Raw genomic sequence first — 18,090 nt, 5'->3', positions numbered from 1 at the left:
AGAGTTGGCTGGACTAAGCTATATGGGAGAACATGGTTGCCAGCATTTTTAAAGTTAACCTAAACTCCATTTTGTTGACAAAGAAATAGATTTCTCTCTCTCTCTCCCCCCCCTTTTTTTTTTTTTTTTTTTTTTTTTTTTTATAAAATCATAGATGGTCCTTCTAAGGCCAGGTACCCATTTCTGTACAAATCAATCAAAGAAGTAGGGTCACAATGTATTAAATTAAGTTGGTGGCTTTTATAGTAACTTTATAATGTGTGAAATAATAATTTTCCCCCAAAATAGAAGAGGAACTAGAAGGAAAACAATATATGGCCAGAGCCAATGTTCAGAGAGTAGAAATAGTCAACAATTCTTATATTTGTTGATCAGCTGAGGTGCTACTCCCTGAACTGTGTTCACTGAGCTAATAAAGACAGATTGGGCTACTCCCTGAACTGTGTTCACTTTGCTAATAAAGACAGATCTGAGTAACACCTCATTCTCTTTAGCTTAGTGGCCCTGGGGAGGGCTGGAATAAACATGATGAGAAACGAAGGGAATGTTTTGTACACAGACTTTAATTCTCCCACAGGTAGGATGAGATAACCAATTTTGGTTGCCCAATTATGGTCCCATTGGTAAGTGCTCAAAAAATATGTCATGTTCCATTGGTTCTTCCATACCTGATTCATTTCTTTGGCAGTACTCTTTCGTATTATAGAGACCTTGGCACTCTCTATTTCTTACTTTAAAAATTTCCTTGAAATAGTAATTGTCCTTTTTTACATTGAATTGAATATTTCATTCCAAGGTAAATTTTATGTATTTTGTATATTTTAAAGGATAAATGATATACATATCCTTACTGAATCTGAATTTTTTTAAATAAGATGATACTAATAATCCCTTCGAGAGTTAACGTGAAGATAAAATTTTATAGCACAAGACTCACTGAACATCTTGTAGGCCATCAACATATGTGAATTTGCACATCATACCTCCATTACAAATACAATTTCTAATCAAATGAATAAACTGGTTTACTCACATTAATCATAGCTAATTTAAAGTTTGTGTCTGAAAAATCCAATACCTGGATTACCTGTATATCTCTTGTTATTGCCTATTTCTTCTCTTGGTTTTTGTTGGTTAGATTTTAATTCCCAGCACACTGGCACACTATGTAGTATTTGATAGGCACAGTGCATGGAAAACTGTAGTGGTTCCAAATGATACTGTTTTATCTACAGAATTTCTTCTGGGTTAGAGTAAGGCCACATCTCTTACAGCATCAGTATCTTTCCAGTTAACACTTGCTGAAATTATAGGAGTTGCAGCTGAAAGCCTGGGTCTACACCAGGGTCACTGAGTCTGGACCAGGCCTGCATTTCAATTTTTTAATATCCAGTGCTATGAGAGTGCTAAAAAATTTTCTCCCTAGCTCTTTAGCAATTAGTTTCTTTATGCTTGATTTTTCTGCTTCTTACATCTGGGAATTTTAGGATTAACAAATATTCCAAGAACAAAATCTCGTGGAATTATATGTTCACATTCCTGTTGTTCCCTTTTCTTGAGGGTCTTGGCACCTGAGTTCCAATTTTGGTCTCTTCATCCCATGACACTAGTAAATATATCCTAGGTTGCTACTTTCTGCTGAGACTAAATGTCAATCTCTGTGAATCATCAAGTGTCTTCAAGAAAAAGCTATAGAGAAGATCCAAATCACTTCACTGTGCCTCCCTCCATTCTCCAAGGATCTTTGCTCCTCAAATTCAAGCAGCCTCTGGGTTCTTTGATGCCTTCAAAAATCCGGGTTGTGTTTGTTTGTTGTGTGTCTTTTGGTGGTTCCCAAGGAGACAGAGGACCAGAAGCAGAAGTACTCAGTGGTATGGACCCTGGAATAAAAGATATCACCCTTGTAAGAAATATCCCCTCACAAAAGAATATGCATACACTTCTCGATAGAATTAACCATTAAAACATATATAGATTATCTTACACTGTCAGTAGACATAGTAGGGGATTGTGTGGCCTATTTTACCACTGATTAGAGCTGTCACTGACCTCCCAGTATTGCAAAGAAGTAGTAGTGGCTGAAGCAAAGATGTTTTGGATGGTAAAATATAATAAAAAATAAAATTAAATGTAGCAAAACATATACAAGTCAACAAAAGGGGGGCTCTGCATGGTGCAGTCAGAAGAGCGACCTCTTGTGTTTGTTGGGATAGTGATCTCAAGGTCCTGCCATTAGCCCTGCCTTGGGCTTGTGCTCAGAATAGTCTGCTTGGGATTCTCTCTCCTTCTTTCTTCCCCTTCCACTTGTGTGCATGCACTCTCTCTCTCTCTCTCTCTCAAAATAAATAAATCTTAAAAAAAAAAGAGTCAACAATAGTTAATAATCTTATTAACAGATGATGACATTGTTTTGAAACAATCTCAAACATATTGAAAAATTTCTAATAGGTGGTTTCTCTCTCTGTATTATTATAAATAGAGCTCAGATATAAAACTATACTGTATTACAGTCTAATACATATTATTTTAAATGGAAAGTCATGTGAAAACAAAGAAAATTTCATAATTATGGTTATTTATGTTAACTTATTAATTTCCCAGGCAGCCCAGGTGGCTCAGTGGTTTAGCGCTGCCTTCAGCCCAGGGCCTGATCCTGGAGACCCTATATCGAGTCCCATGTCAGGCTCACTGCATAGAACCTTCTTCTCCCTCTGCCTGTATCTCTGTCTCTATCTGTGTGTGTGTGTGTGTGTGTGTGTGTGTGTCTCATGAATAAATAAATAAAATATTTTTTAAAGTGTTTAAAAAATTAATTTCCCAATTAAATACATCTAGAAAGTAAAATAGTGACTTCATGTAAAGATTAGAGTGACAAGTTAGCCTAAAATGTGTTACTGTGGAAAGAGATCTTTTACTTTTTAGCCAGGTTCTTGGGCATAGAGCAGTATGATAAACTAAGAAGGTAGAGGGCTAGTTAAAAATGAATGAACAAATCATGTGATAGGTACCCAAGCTAACAAGTTTGCCTCAGAAATGTTTCTGTTACAACTTGAAGAAATTCAGTTATCTATTGTTCCCTTTTATTGCCATCTCTACAGAGAGATTCTTTATAGAAAGAGGGTTTTTTGTTTTGCTTTGGTTTTTTGAGAGCAATGACTTCACAAGAACTCACACTCTCTCCCAGATGGCTGAAAAGTGAGTTTTTGAGATCCACAGATACAGTGAGGTGATGGAGAAGTGTAAATTGAAAACAAACAACATGAAGGAAATACCTTCTTTTTGCTTTAAATATTGAGCACTTATTATATTGAGCATCGTAAAGACTGTGTCCTCTTAAGGGAGAGGGGAAATAAATGGTGAAATGTTACAATGTGGATTTGAAAGGGCATTGTTTGGATGCCATAAATGTGAAATTTCAATTTGGGAATTCACATATGATACAGAGAAAAAGCCCTTGGGGAGAAATGAGGCTGAATGTCAGGATTTCATAGATACTGTTGAAATTATACTGAGTTCTTCAAAGCATAGACACTGATTCTCAATCTGTGCTGATATTTGATAGATTCACTAGTTTCACCAGTGTCATTTCATTTGTATTAGCAGGTATTAGTGATTTTATATTAATAAAATACCTATATAGCATGTGTATTTTATTCAACAAACTCTTTTGATTAGAGTATCAATAGACAATGATAGAGGAATTTATCTTTGTATTTTCCTGTCTCCATGTTTTCACTTCCCTTTACCCCAGGAGGATATTGTCTTCCTAGATTAGGATCTAGTTAGTTTAGCAGCTAGCTAACAAAGAAAAAACTACAATAGGGGTTAAAGTATTGCATATACAATCGATTATATTCTCAATTACATTTAGGCATTTCCCAAATCTTAGCCCATTGAGTTTTATTCCTCTTGAACCACTGTATTTTTTTCACTAAAATGACACTGATTATCTGCAAGTGATGACCAAGATAGGAATATAATTTTCAGCTTCTCTCAGTCATGGTATTGATAAAGCATTCTCATAATACTGTGTCTTCAATAAATTATTTCAAATCTTCCTGGAAATTTAAATATTGAACATTGATTAACATTATTTGGGTGACTAACATTGCAATTATTATCATGATATTATTGGCATTTCAATTATTAACATTTAACATAATTTTTATTTAGGTATAAAATAATAGAGAAAAATATACAACACATTAGTGTACGGCCAATGAATTTTGGGTATAACCATCACTTCATCAAGAAATAGAATACTAATAAGACACGAAGGCACCATTTTGCCACAGTTCCTTGACACTCTGGCTCACCCAAGGTATGAATCACCATTCTGATTCATATTTTTTAGTGTATAGTGCTTTCATTTTCGACAGATGCATAGAATCATGTGATAACTGTCACAATCAGAACCAGTTCCACCCACCCCCAAATTCTCTAATGGATGTCTGCTCTCAAGACATTTCCAGCCTATCCCAGAGAGGCTAGGGGTTTTGTTTTTTTCCCTTTACCCAGCAACATTAGGTTTTCCCCTGTGTCCTCTAGAAGCTTAAGACTTTCATTCTATTTCAGGAAGTTCTTTCTGCCATTTCAGGGCTGTGTCCCCTCCTCTCCTGCAGACCTCTACACCTAGGGGAGGTCTTCAGATCCCTGCTGCCTCCTTCAACATTCTCATGAGCACCTGTAAAAGTTTACAAAGTAAAGCTGCTAGGAGGTGTGAACATCCTTGTATCTGCAGTTCCAGGGAGTCTCTAATTTCCTACTCCCTACACTCAGCCCTTACCTGTTCATTGAATTCTTTTCAGCTGCTTGGATGACAGCTTGTCTTCATCTGTGCTCTGCCCCAGATTAGTTACTACTAACATGCTTTTTTTTTTATCATTTTTTTCTGCTTTGCTTTTTGTTCCTGCTTGTTAAATGGTTATTTCATTATTCATTCAACATATATCTACTGCACATGTATTGTTGATCCTTAATATATCTAGCTAGGTATTTTCCATTCATATGAACCTTTTATGTGGAATTTTAGTAATGAGCTCCTGAAAGGCAGGAATCAAACTTCATATTTATCTTGGAATCATTTCATCACATGCACAATACCAGATATTTATTCATTAGCAGCTTCCTTTTAATTATTTATTTGAAGATAATTATTTAACCTGAGGTCCATCGATAAGTTCCAAACACTTATGAACTTGAAAATGTATAGGTAGGTATGTGTCTCTGTGTATATTTTTCTTGAGAGTGACTAAATTTCCATAGGAACACCGAAACAGCTCATGTGGCCCTATTATTTTAGTATAAAATTAGAGATGTGCTAAACATTATGTGAAGATTTATTTATATTAGAGACTATGACTAACCTTATAAGCTTATTTTACATAAACTATCCTATGATCAGGCAATGACTTTTGACCTCAAATCCTCATTGCAGATAGTCTAAAATAACTTTCAACACTGACTGGTAAGAAATGCATCCCTGTGATGATGGATCACCCGAAAGAAAATCATCCTTTTCTTTGAAGATGTTATTTTTTTGGTTCTATAACAATATTTTATTGAAAGTAAATAAACGACAAACAAAAAGTATTTTTTTCCCAAGCTTGATATAGACACTCCTCAAATTGGACATATTTTTATCAAAACGAACTTCTCTGAAAAGTAAATTGCAAATATGAACTAAAATACCTACTCCATAGTTTAAACTACAAATTTGTTTTTAGTGTGACTAGTATTTTATGACATATGCAGCAGGGTTTAACCACTTCTGAATTACTCTGATACAGGATATAATTTATTTAAGTTTGTCAAACGTGAAATGAGTATCTCTAAAAGATAGTGAGGTAATATTCTTGGGAGATTCTGAAAGCCTGGTGATTGGTAATTAACTTTGTGAACTGTGATTTACCTGCAGTATATCATTCTGCAATGCAATTAGTAGCTATTAAGTATATTTTCAATATATAAATGTCAAGAATAATACAAATTTGCATCAATAGTTGGTCATTTTTGTTCTGTAGTGGGTACACCCAGATACATAGCAACATGCTGTTAATAATCTACTCACAGTGTCAATACCATCTCCATGCATGTTAGAATCTTAAAGCTTTACAGTGATTTAAAATTATTTATCATAATCAAAAGTCTTATATTTAATCCCCTCTTCATATTTTGATTTAGTGAATGTTTATACAGTGGCTATAATGCTAGAAATTATGTGTATGGGATTCAACAGAATAGCACCATATTTAGGCCACATTACATTGGTGTGAGGGAAATATGGACATTAAAACAGTGAGTAGAAGATTGCCTTAAGGAAGGTGGAGAGAGGCAGAACTCAGAATCCAAACCTCATACCCACACCAACACTTCTTTTGGCTTTGTCGATACAGCAGTAAATTTTTCCTTTTAATATCTTTGTGATTTTCTTGGAATATATAAGTCATATGCAAATATCACTAATCTTTTCTTGTGAATAAAAGCAAAAAAGTCAAGAAAATAGCATAGGTTTGGGTGAATGGTAGGGAGCCCCAAAATAAACATCAACGTATCTTTTTTTTTTTTTTTTTTTTGGCTTTATCCCCAGCTCTAGTTGATTCCTATCAAAACTCAAGTTTGAATTCCAATCCTGACATCTACTAACTGCAAGACAGAAAGCTATTCTATCTCTTAAACCTGAGTGCTTTCATCTATAAAATGGGTATGATCATATCTTCTCTGAGTTATCAAGATAATTAAAGTATAATGTACACAAAACATCTTGCATGTTTGCATGTGCAAGATGCATCATGTTTGCAAGATGCACCATGTTTGCATGGTGCTTATAATAATCAACCATGGACACTTTAGTATTCACAATATAGTTTCAACTTTCCAAGATCATGATGTTTGGATGTCATGTTTTCTGTGTTTCCTGTGCTTCAGCCTTACCTTATATATTCTCACAGTAAATTCCCATCACCAAATGCAACATAAGCTTTCCATGTAGCTCACTGAAATCTGAAACAGATTAAGTAACCCACTTTCTTACAGTATGTTCCATACTGTACTATGTTCCAATGAGTGTATTACAGTATTGTAACTGAACTTGTAGCAAGATGAGAAATATCAATACATACTTAATAGAATTTCTGTTGATTTTGGCCAAATATAGCAGTTAGTACAAGATCATTCTCATACTAATTGCTGCAATCACAGTTATTCTATCTGGGAATAGGGGAGGTTCAGTTGTCTCATCGATCTGGTTTGACTGCAGAGATATGGTTTAAGATTTTTTAATAAATAGCAAATTTATGCAACAACAAACCCAAAATTATTTCTAAAGGAAGTAACTCAAGAAGAAAACTGTAACTGCAGCATTGTTTTTGTTTTGTTTTATTTTGTTTTGTTTTAAAGTCAGTGCATGGACTTGAACTGGGCATCTAGATAACATCATAATTGAAAACAGATGCACTAAGCAGAGAGCAGCTTTTGGATTTCTGGTTCCTGAACACTAATGCAATTGTCCAGTTGTGAAGTCATGCTAATGACTTAACATGAAGTTTTAGTACCTCTCTCAGACATTTAGCTAATGATAGATTGTAAATCACTTTGCTACCTGAAATGTACGACCAGATCTATATTATGTTAATGAATCCGATGCTGCATTGCAGATGATTAGTAAGAATCATCAGGGGCCATTAAAACCGTACTACTAATGAGCTGCCGTTTGTTTCAGTGGAGAAACCTGGATTTAGAACTTGGCTTACTAGCATTTTCTAGCTAGAAGAATATAGCTTAACTTCCTCGAAATTCAGATGCTTTTCCTATAAAATGGGGAACAAATTATGATCATGTATCTGAAAGCATTTTGTATACAGCAAAATGAAGTATTTTTACAATTATGGTACTTTCTTTAAAAAAAATCATTAGATTTTAAATATGCATTTAGCATTTAATCATACAAAATAATTTAAAATAAATCTATTAAGATATTTAATAGGAAAGAGGAAAGCTGGTTAAGGAAACATGATTCTTCTATTTATTAATTAAAACCCTCTATGATAGTTTATTCAGTGATGTTGCATTATTTTATGTTATAACATTGTTTTAGTTCTAATTTAATAATGCTTTAAAATGCTAAAATTAATCACTGATTTTATCTAATTACTAATATTAAAATGAGCAAACAAGATAGATTAATTAACAAAGAATGTTTAAGGGCTAATATTCTAGAATTCAAAATTCAAGATGCTTCCTAATTTCATTCCGTGAACAGTTGTTAAGAACATTAAATATGCTAACCTTTAACATAGTCATCTCTGTAAGTCATTATTATAAACTATAGAAACAAGTAGCATCATGCCATCTGTATTTTTATTTTTTAAGATTCATTTATTTATTTATTTGTTTGTTTGTTTGTTTATTTATTTATTTATAAAGAGTTTGGTTTTTTATTCAAAGGAGACACACAGAAAGAAGCAGAGACATAGACAGAGGGAGAAGGAGGCTCCCTGAGGTAATCCTGATGCAGGACTCGAGCCCAGGACCTCAGGATCACAACCTGAGCCAAAGGCAGATGCTCAACCACTGAGCCACCCAGGCATCCCTGTCATGCCATCTTTAGACAGACTGGGTTTCAGAGAAATTTTATGTGGATGAAAGTCACATGACTAATGTGTAAGAGTGCTGGCATTTTGTCCTTTGTTTTTATTCCAAACCAGTTCTTTTCTCCTTTAAACTATATTTTGCCAATTAGCTTTTATAATTATCTGTAAAAACTTCAAAATTATAACATTATGTTTTTCAAAAACTAAATCCTTCAGTTCTTGTCCAAGGGTAGAAAAATAGGCAAGACAATATACATTTAATTTTAAGTCACTTTGCCTCTTTAAAGATCAGAGGACAAAATACATGGACAAAAGATGGGAATATAACAACATATCACCAATAATTTTTTGCTTTATTATTTTTAAAAATGTTTTATTTATTTATTTCAGAGAGCAAGAGAGAAAGCATAGGAGCAGAGAGGAGAGGGGTGGGAGAGAGACAAGCAGACTCCACACTGAGCACAGAGCTCAAGGTGGGGCTCTATCCCAAAATCCTGAGATCATGACCTGAGCCAAAACCAAGAGTTGGGCACTTAACCAACTGTGCCACCCAGATGCTCCTATTTTTTGCTTTAAATTATAATGCCATAAAGCTTGTATTCAATTTTTGTGTAATGTTGAGACAATTATCTAACTTCTATGAACCTCAATTTCCTCAACTGTTAGAAGGTGATAGTCGTTGCACCCCTTTCATAGGATTTCTGTGAGTATTAAAAGATCTTACACACACAAAGCACTTAGAATAGCACCTGACACTGAATAACCACCAGGTAAATGTTTGCTATTGTTATTGGCCCATCATTTCCTGCTACAATCTAGATCAGTTTCATTCTAGATAACCCCATTTTAAAATCAAGAACAGGTTAAGGTTTCTTTTTTTCTTCCTTTTCTTTCTTTTTTTTCTTTTTCTTTTTCTTTTCCCTTTTTCTTTTCTTTCCCCCCCCCAAAGAGAGGGAGGGAGAGAAAGAATCCTAAGCAGGCTCTACGCCTAGCGTGGAGCCTGATGTAGGACTCAGTCTCAAAACCCAGAGATTATGACTTGAGTGGAAATTAAGAGTCCAGTGCTTAACTAGCTGAGCCTCCAGGCACCCTGAAAACAGTAAGGTTTTGATAAAAAAATTTACAATTGGCACATCATAATCTATTTACAATATATACCCTTGTCAAATTTAATAGTCAATGTATTATTCTAAGAATTTTATCATTTTCACATGATTCATTATCTACCCTAGTTACAATAATTTTCTGCAGTAAAGCCTGAAGGAAAAAAAATCTCAACCACTGGTCTTTGCTTGCAGAGGGAGAGAACAGGGCAGGCTGTTACTACCTCTCTGAAGGATGGCACATCTAGTTTAAGAGAGAATAAATTGGCAATTTGACTGTAATAACAAAATCATAATAATCCTATTTGTTAATTATTCAGAAGGAAATATCCTTTCCAAACCTATTGAAGTAATGGGAATTACAATTTGTTTTTAACAGATCATTATGCATCCATGCAAAGGATGTTATATGAACCTTTTCTACTCTTCACGTGAGCCTTGCAAGAGGAAATGGGTGTTCTCATTTTATGGGCAAAGAGACAAGCACAGAGATTTTATGTGATTTGAAAGGATGGAGGCCACAGGGGATATGAAGCACATACTTTATAGTTGGACCAAACTGGGTCTAAATTCTATTTCATATTTTCCCTCACTAATACATAACCTTTCTCCATCTTATCTTTATGATCTGTGAAATGTCTCATCATGTTGCTATGAGGATTATGTGTGATAATTCCATAAGATGTTTAATTTATTACTGGGCATGTGGCAAGCATTCATACGTAGTTACTCATATTATGGTTAAGCTAATGCATCAATATTATGTGAACCTATGCTAAAATTTGTCGAACTCCAAAGATCACCATTGCTTACAACCATGTTTACCTACTCTTAAAAAAGATATTGATGTTAGATATTATGGTAAACCATTTCTTAATTAAGATCTAATTCTCTAGTTATGAAAGTCATATGTGTGTCTATGCATTTTTATCATCAGGTTACACTGAAAACTCTGTTAAACAAATACTCTTACTCCTTTATTGTATCCCATTGCAAAATATGAGCTTAAATATGAGCTAACGTGATGGCCTTGACCTGTTCTCACATGGAGAACAGGTGCTCACAGACCACTTTAGTTTTCTGCTTTTCTTTTTGGAGAAAGAGCTTTGATTGCAATTTTTGATGTACTGTGAAGCACTCTTTTATACAGTGGGCAGACGATTACCCACAGGAGATTAATACATTATAACACCAAATCAAGAATGACATATTCATTTTCACACCAAAAACATACCAGCAATATTTATCATAAAGAAATGATTGATTTACACCAAGTAGAAGCAATTTACATTTTTATACACACATGCACACTCACATATAAACTTTCAAAGCTTTAACGTTATTATCTTCTAATAGATATTTTTGATGGAAAATATTCTCAAAAAGCAAAAACAGCAACTCTAAAATGTTTTATTTTGTTCTCTTAATTAAGGAGTTATGAAAATATTCTGCAAGTGAATTTAAGTCAAAAGTGATATTTCAGAGAAGTCATTCCACATCATCTGGAGCCCCTGCAGCCTACTATGACTTGTGCTAAAACCACTCAGCCTGTGACATGCCAATACCATTTTATTTATAGTGGCATAGGTCCATGATTCCTCCCCTCAGTGACTTGAATTCAAAATACTCAAAGAAGGATTTACAACACAATATTTTAGTTTTGGAGAATCTGTACATCATAAATGATAACACATTTCTGTAGAAATATTAATCTGTTTCAGTCACAGATATAGCATCCTCTTCAATAACATTTTATGTCTTGAACAATTCAAGGATGCTCCTTCCACTCATCCCTTGCTAAATTCTTTTACTTTTTTTTTTTTTACTTATTTTTAAAAAATACTTTTTTAGGTAAATATTGAACACTAAAATGCTGCCTAGAAATGAATGATATTGGACTATCTTTTCCTATTTTTTAGCATTTTATTTTTTTTTACGTGTGACAGGACAGAGTTATAATCAGGAATATGTTTTATTTTAATTAAAGGCTTCTATATTCTAAGAGCTGTATTATGGGCTAAAAATGGAAAATAAATAATCTAATAAAATAATCTATGGTCTCTAGCTTAGCTTTTTTATTTAAATCGGTTATGACATTAAAAAGAGGAAGAGGGCAGCCCCACTGGCTTAGAAGTTTAGCGCTGCCTTCAGCCCAGGGTGTGATCCTGGAGGAAAAAAATCAATGAGTTCAAAATATATATTTATCCTTAGAATAAAAATTTACACCAAAATTTAAATCTGTGAATGCATGGTGCTCCCAGTTAAGTTAATCATATTATGCAGTGGAGGCAAAAAGAGTAAGGGGACTAAGGACAGAATGTTCCAGTTTTTGCAGTCCTTTAAGGGATCTCAAAGATGCCAAATGAAGCTCTAACTGCAAAAGATAAGTGTACTCGTCATTGACTAAACAGACCAACTATCTTCCATAAATTATGATGTCAAGGTAGATACTGTCAACAAATTTGCAAAATATTTTGAAATAATATGATATATTGACTTACAGATTATCTCAAATTGTTGAGCTTAATTGTATAGCTTCCTTGATCCCTTTCCCTCATTTTCTTAACAAGGTAATTTGCATTCCAGCTTCTCTTCTGACATTGAAATGCCCAAAGTACAATGAAAAGCACAGTGGGCATGCATATTTCTCCTTTAAGGACACGAAGAATGTGAGAATGGCCTCAAACTAAACATTGGGAAGGAAAATAAGCAAGACAACATACACTTAAGATTTTCAGGACCAGATTGCTAGGAAAAACCTCAGGGATTCCACAGCCTTGTCCAATAAATTAAGCCATGATGTTTATTCCTAGGTAACTCATTTACAGTTAAAATGTCATGGATATTTTTCTATTAAAAGACACAATGTGAATAGAAAAAAAAATAAACAAAGGGCAAAAAAACTGCTTAACCCTAGCTCCAAACAAAAAGGATCTAGTTTTTGAAAAAGATAACTTTATAACTTTGAAATTTTTATAAATATTATTTCAAATTGAATTGGAGAATGGTGTGCACATACACAGTTTTTGACAGAACTTTAGTATTTCCAGTGAACTAAAGAGATTTGGTCAGGGAGGAGAGGTCTTCTAGGATAAAAGACACAACCAAGAAAAAGTTAAGTATTTTAAATAAAACAGCTGTGGCAGATGAATCCTTCAAGACAGTCAATGCACTGGATCATTATGAAAAAAAATCATTCAAAGATTTATTCAAGTGACTTTTTTCCCTGAATCGGCCAAATGTTTAACCATAGCAACAGCTTCACAAGCTCCTAAGTAGCCTTCCATCTTAAACTCTAAAAGGGAGTTTGATATTCAGATACATTTAAGAACATTGCATGTTCTGTGCCCACTTGGAGTAGTACATTGCACATTAGCATATTAAAGAGCTGAGTGGCTCAGCTGTATGGACATATTTTTAACCGCATCTGAGGTATCACACTTGACTACTTGAATATTCTTCAAATGAAAGGATTAGCATGCTATAGAACCAGCAGTCTATGAAACATTGCTAAGATATGGTGCTCCAAACACAATCATCGACTGATAAACAGGGAGTCACTGGGCTTGATTTTTTCCATTGTCCCTTTGAAATTGGTTCCACTTTTTTTCACACTGCTTCACCAAATGGCTGACCAGCTCTTCACAAAAAGAGCTTTCTGTCCCCTGACTTCAAGTTACTCAAGGGTTGGCACCAACAGGAATTCAGAAAATAGACAAGAAGTCTAGTACTTTTTTTTTTTTTTTTTTTTTTTTTTAAGAAAGTGCACAGGGGAGAAGAGTGAGGGGAGGTCAGAGGGAGAGGGAGAAAGAATCTTAAGCAGGCCCCATACCCAGCACAAAGCCTACAACGGGCTGGATTTCATGACCCTGAGATCACAACCAGAGCCAGAGTCAGGTGCTTAACCGACGGAGTCACCCAAGCACCCCAAGAGGTCTTGTACATCTTACCCTGACTGTACCCCTGCAAGATCACTACAAGTTGGCTATGTCCCTATGCCAATGACCAAAACTCCTATCAGGTGGCGTTTCCCCACAGATATTTTTCCTGTCTTCCTGGGTTCTAATCACCCCTTTCCTTCCTCCTTTAGAACTGTCAGTAGTAACTTTTTTTTTTTTTTTTTAAAGAGAGAGATTGTTTGTGCAAGAAGGAGAGAATGCAGAGGAGAGGGAGAGAGAGAATTCAAAGCAGATTCCATGGAGCCTGATTTGGGGGGAGGGGTACAATCTCAACCCCGAGATTGTGACCTAAGCTGAAACCAAGAATCAGATACTTAACTCAATCAGAGACCCACCTTCCTCCTCTCCAGCAACCCTCAGTTTGTTTTCTATGATTAAGAGTCACGGTTTGTCACCGTTGATTTAAATAATTAGAATCCCTTCTTCTACTATGTTAAAATCAATAAATGTACTCTTTCATTATGCAATGCTTATATGTGAATAAGTTCAAAATTTTTAAAATAAAAACATTTAAAGATGCACTATTTAAAAATTCAAAAATATGCAAAGAAATGTATGAAAACCATCCTTGGCCTTTCTCTATTCTTCTAATCTTCTCATCAAAGTTAACTTACATTAACAATATAATGATATTGTCTAATATGCTTTTCAAGAAACTTTTTACCAAACAAAATAAAATGCACTATTTAAAAGAAGATACTTTCAGTATTTTTTACTTGTCTGCCAAAAATCATAGGTGTATTAAAACTCATTGCCACAGTATAGAGTTTTCCTTTACCACAACAGACCAAAAATATATATGAGACAAATGATTCTCATTAAGCTTTTGCTACCTGGATGGATGCTTTATTTGTCTTACTGATAAGTCTAAATACATTGTGGTTCTTTTTACACCACAGCATTTGATGGCTCTCTAGCTACCTAAGAATGCAACTGAAAACATTAACAGGCTGTTCTACAAGCCCATATTCCATATTTCCCCAGGTTTTAAAAAAATCACCATTAAATTTAGAAACTAGTACAGGTAAGCATGTTTCCATGTATTTGTGAGTAGCCAAATGTGTTGCAACAGCCAAACAAGTTTTTAAAAGTAGATAAAAACATACAGTGAATAAAAGCATATATACCACAGGTCATGGTTTTTGCTTTGCTCACACCACTCCACATAGTGATATGAAAGGAATAAAGGAGAAAGCAGGATAGGAAAAAATTTTGAATTTATTTTTAGTGGGGCACTTTAATGCATGATTTGCTGCAGAATATGAACTGCTGAAAATTCCACCTTTACTTAATACAGAATAAAGGAGAACACTTTTGAGAAGTATTTCCCAAGAACAAGCAGGACTTTGGCATATTTATGTTTGAATATTGTGATTGGCACTGTTAGTTTAATAGAAAGCAAGGGGACAGCTCTATTAACCACTGTGGCTTGAAATCCTGATTTATGTTTCATCTTCTAATTAAAATCCAAGAACCCTAAAGCCAAGATATATTATGTATAAATTTACTTTAGCAATGAGATGTCTATTAGATGATGTAAATGTCATGATGAAATTGGAGGACCTTTTCCTCAACGTGAAAAATGGAAATAATCTTTTAGCAGAGAGAGATCCAAACCATCTCCGAAGGACAGACAATAAGGTCTGCAAAGCCAGAGTACCTTAGAAAGCAGATCGTGACTGGATTTCAAGTCTTGTTACTATGTAGAGAGCCAGCAAAAAAAAAAAAAAAATATATATATATATATATATATATATATATATAAATTTTCTCTCTCAGGCTCTAGTTAGGGAAAGCAGGCCAGCTGTTGTTCCCGTGGTACTGCATGGGTTACACTAACATTCTCAGAATAGAACCCGCTTTAATTCAACATTTGCACTAGTCCACGGTTGTGCTTAATAATGGATTAGTACCATATAGTTCTCAATTTGTTTAAATAAAGGTATTCAGCTACATCTTTAAATGGATAAAGAAAGGAGTGTGAGTCACAGAGAAGGTACTTTTAGAATCAAATTCTAAATGCCAACCTCTAACTTCTTTATTTCTGATTCAGGATCAGGACAATAGAACTCATTACTTTAAAATAGGAATCTGGTTTTCTCTACTTCAGGATTTCCAAAAGGAGCTTAGCTGCGATTATATATGGAAATACAAAGGGAGAAGGAAGTTCAAAGGGGAACTCAAGAGCAGAGAGAAATGCCTTAAAACCAAAATAGGAAGTTTGTCTCCACACCTGCACCTCCTTTGGACACACTACATGCCACTCTCTATATTCTGTTTTCTTCACTGAGTGCAAGACTAATGAGAGCCTGAGAGATTATTGATATGTTCACAAAATAAGTAGATTGCTTTTCTACTATCTTAAAAATAATATTTGTTAATATGTAAATAATGAATAATAAGTTAATAGAGCAATGATAAACATATAAATACATGTAATGATGGTTTATTCCATCTGCTTAAAAGAAGCAGAAAAAGAAAGCACAGCGCTCTGGAAAAAAAAAAAAAAGAGAGACATCACAAATGTTATATTCTAAAGCTTGTCAATATTATCTCACAGGAGAATTGCTTAGGTCCCGGTCAGAGACCATTTATTTGGACACAAGAATCTAACAAATCTAGAAGTTTAATAAATATTTACAGACTCCCAAGCTCACTCAAGTTTTGATTACAACTTCTTTGTTGCAATAAAGTTTATTTTGACTATTTTATGTTTACTACACTACATAGCATACTCCGTCATATAGAGATACCATGACTAGCATTTGTTAGCTATTTACTATTTCTTTTTTTAAAACAATTTTATTTATTTACTTGACAGAGAGAAAGAGAGAGAGAGAACACAAGCAGAGGAGTGGTTGAGGCAGAAGCAGGCTCCTCGCTGAGGAGGGAACCTCATATAGGCTTGAATCCCAGGACCCCGGGATCATGACCCGAGCCAAAGGCAGATGCTTAACCAACTGAGCCACCCAGGCACCCAGCAATTTACTATTTCAAAAGCAATTTTATCTACATTATCTTATTGGACTTTCGTTATTTCATGAGTTAGCCAACTTTATCGCCATTTTGTAGGATATCGCCATTTTGGTTAGATTCAAAAAGATTCACTTACCTAGCTGTAGTTAAAGTTCAAAGCCTTCAAAACAAACAAACAAACAACAAACAAATAAATAAATAAATTTCAAAGCCTTGCATCCAATAAAGTGTTTCAGACTATGATCTCCCCCATAGAATATCCAAGAAATGATTATTGAATGAACAAAAATTGCCTTTTCTTTGATGTTATTTTCTGAAAATTTTACCAAATGCACAGTATGTACAAGACATGGAACCAGAGGCCAGAGATGTAAAAATAGTGAAGCTGCAGTGAGAAGGTGTTACCAGGGGTTCACAAGATCCACATTATTGATTACTATTCCTCTCCCTCCCCCAGCAGCTACCATATGATCATATTGAGGCCATTTATCACCACATGATTTTCTCACCAGATAGATCTTATGCCATGAATGTAAATGGAAAATATAATAAAGGGCCAATCTTTGTGTAAGGTAAACAGAAACAAATGCCTTGAAGGATACCCTGTGAATTCACATAGGACTAACAAGAGCTGTTTTTTGTTGGTGGGTTTTTTTCTATAAATATTTCTGAGTATGTGAAAGATGATTAGGTAATTGTATGATGACCTCAGAGAAAAGAACTCTCTCCTTTTTATGGGTTTTAAAAAAGGCAAAAGATTTATGCAATCAGAAGAGAAACCAGAGTATCCTTCTTATGGGTTTAAATTGTGTTTTGATTAGAAATTCAGAAATAAGAAGTTAATCTCACAATTAAAAATCGTCTTATTTGTTCTGAGGTAGCATCTGAAAATTCTTACACCTAATTTAATAGCAACTGATCTAATAGGTTTAACATCTGTGTCTCCCATCCAAGTTTTGTTTATGTTGTTGTTGAACTTTACCACAATATACAAACTAGATACCTGGGTTCTACTTTTGTTATATTTGAAGGCAGGCCTATAGATTCTAAACCAAGAAACAAACAAACAAAAATCAAACACAAAACAAATCAAAAAACTACCTACAGGCTCTGAAGTAAAAACAGAAACAGGGCAGCTTCCTTCCTTCCTTCTTTCCTTCCTTCCTTCCTTCCTTCCTTCCTTCCTTCCTTCCTTCCTTCCTTCCTTCCTTCCTTCTTCTCTTTCATTCTAAAGTTCTTTCTTTCTTTCTTTCTTTCTTTCTTTCTTTCTTTCTTTCTTTCTTTCTTCTTTCTTTCTTTCTTTCTTCTTTCTTCTTCTTCTTCTTCTTCTTCTTCTTCTTCTTCTTTCTTCTTCTTCTTCTTCTTCTTCTTCTTCTTCTTCTTCTTCTTCTTCTCAGAGAAGTTTTCTGACAGAGAGTTGAAACACAGAATTAAAAAAATATAGCTTAGAATGAGTTATTC

The 18,090-nt window shown here is 34.4% G+C and overlaps 1 long non-coding RNA gene across 1 annotated transcript; it reads right to left on the bottom strand.

Annotated features, from left to right (window-relative positions):
* Positions 1–215: 215 nt before the first annotated feature.
* On the bottom strand, positions 216–17,876 carry LOC144320171 (uncharacterized). The gene is made up of 3 exons (XR_013385736.1): positions 17,735–17,876; positions 16,766–16,789; positions 216–1,880 (listed from the first exon to the last, which is right to left on the bottom strand). It is a non-coding gene; the product is annotated as an uncharacterized LOC144320171 (long non-coding RNA).
* Between the last annotated feature and the right edge of the window lie 214 nt (positions 17,877–18,090).

Source organism: Canis aureus, chromosome 9 (genome assembly GCF_053574225.1).
Source record: "Canis aureus isolate CA01 chromosome 9, VMU_Caureus_v.1.0, whole genome shotgun sequence".
Classification (NCBI taxonomy): Eukaryota; Metazoa; Chordata; class Mammalia; order Carnivora; family Canidae; genus Canis; species Canis aureus.
This window is presented reverse-complemented; position numbering and strand designations above follow the sequence as displayed.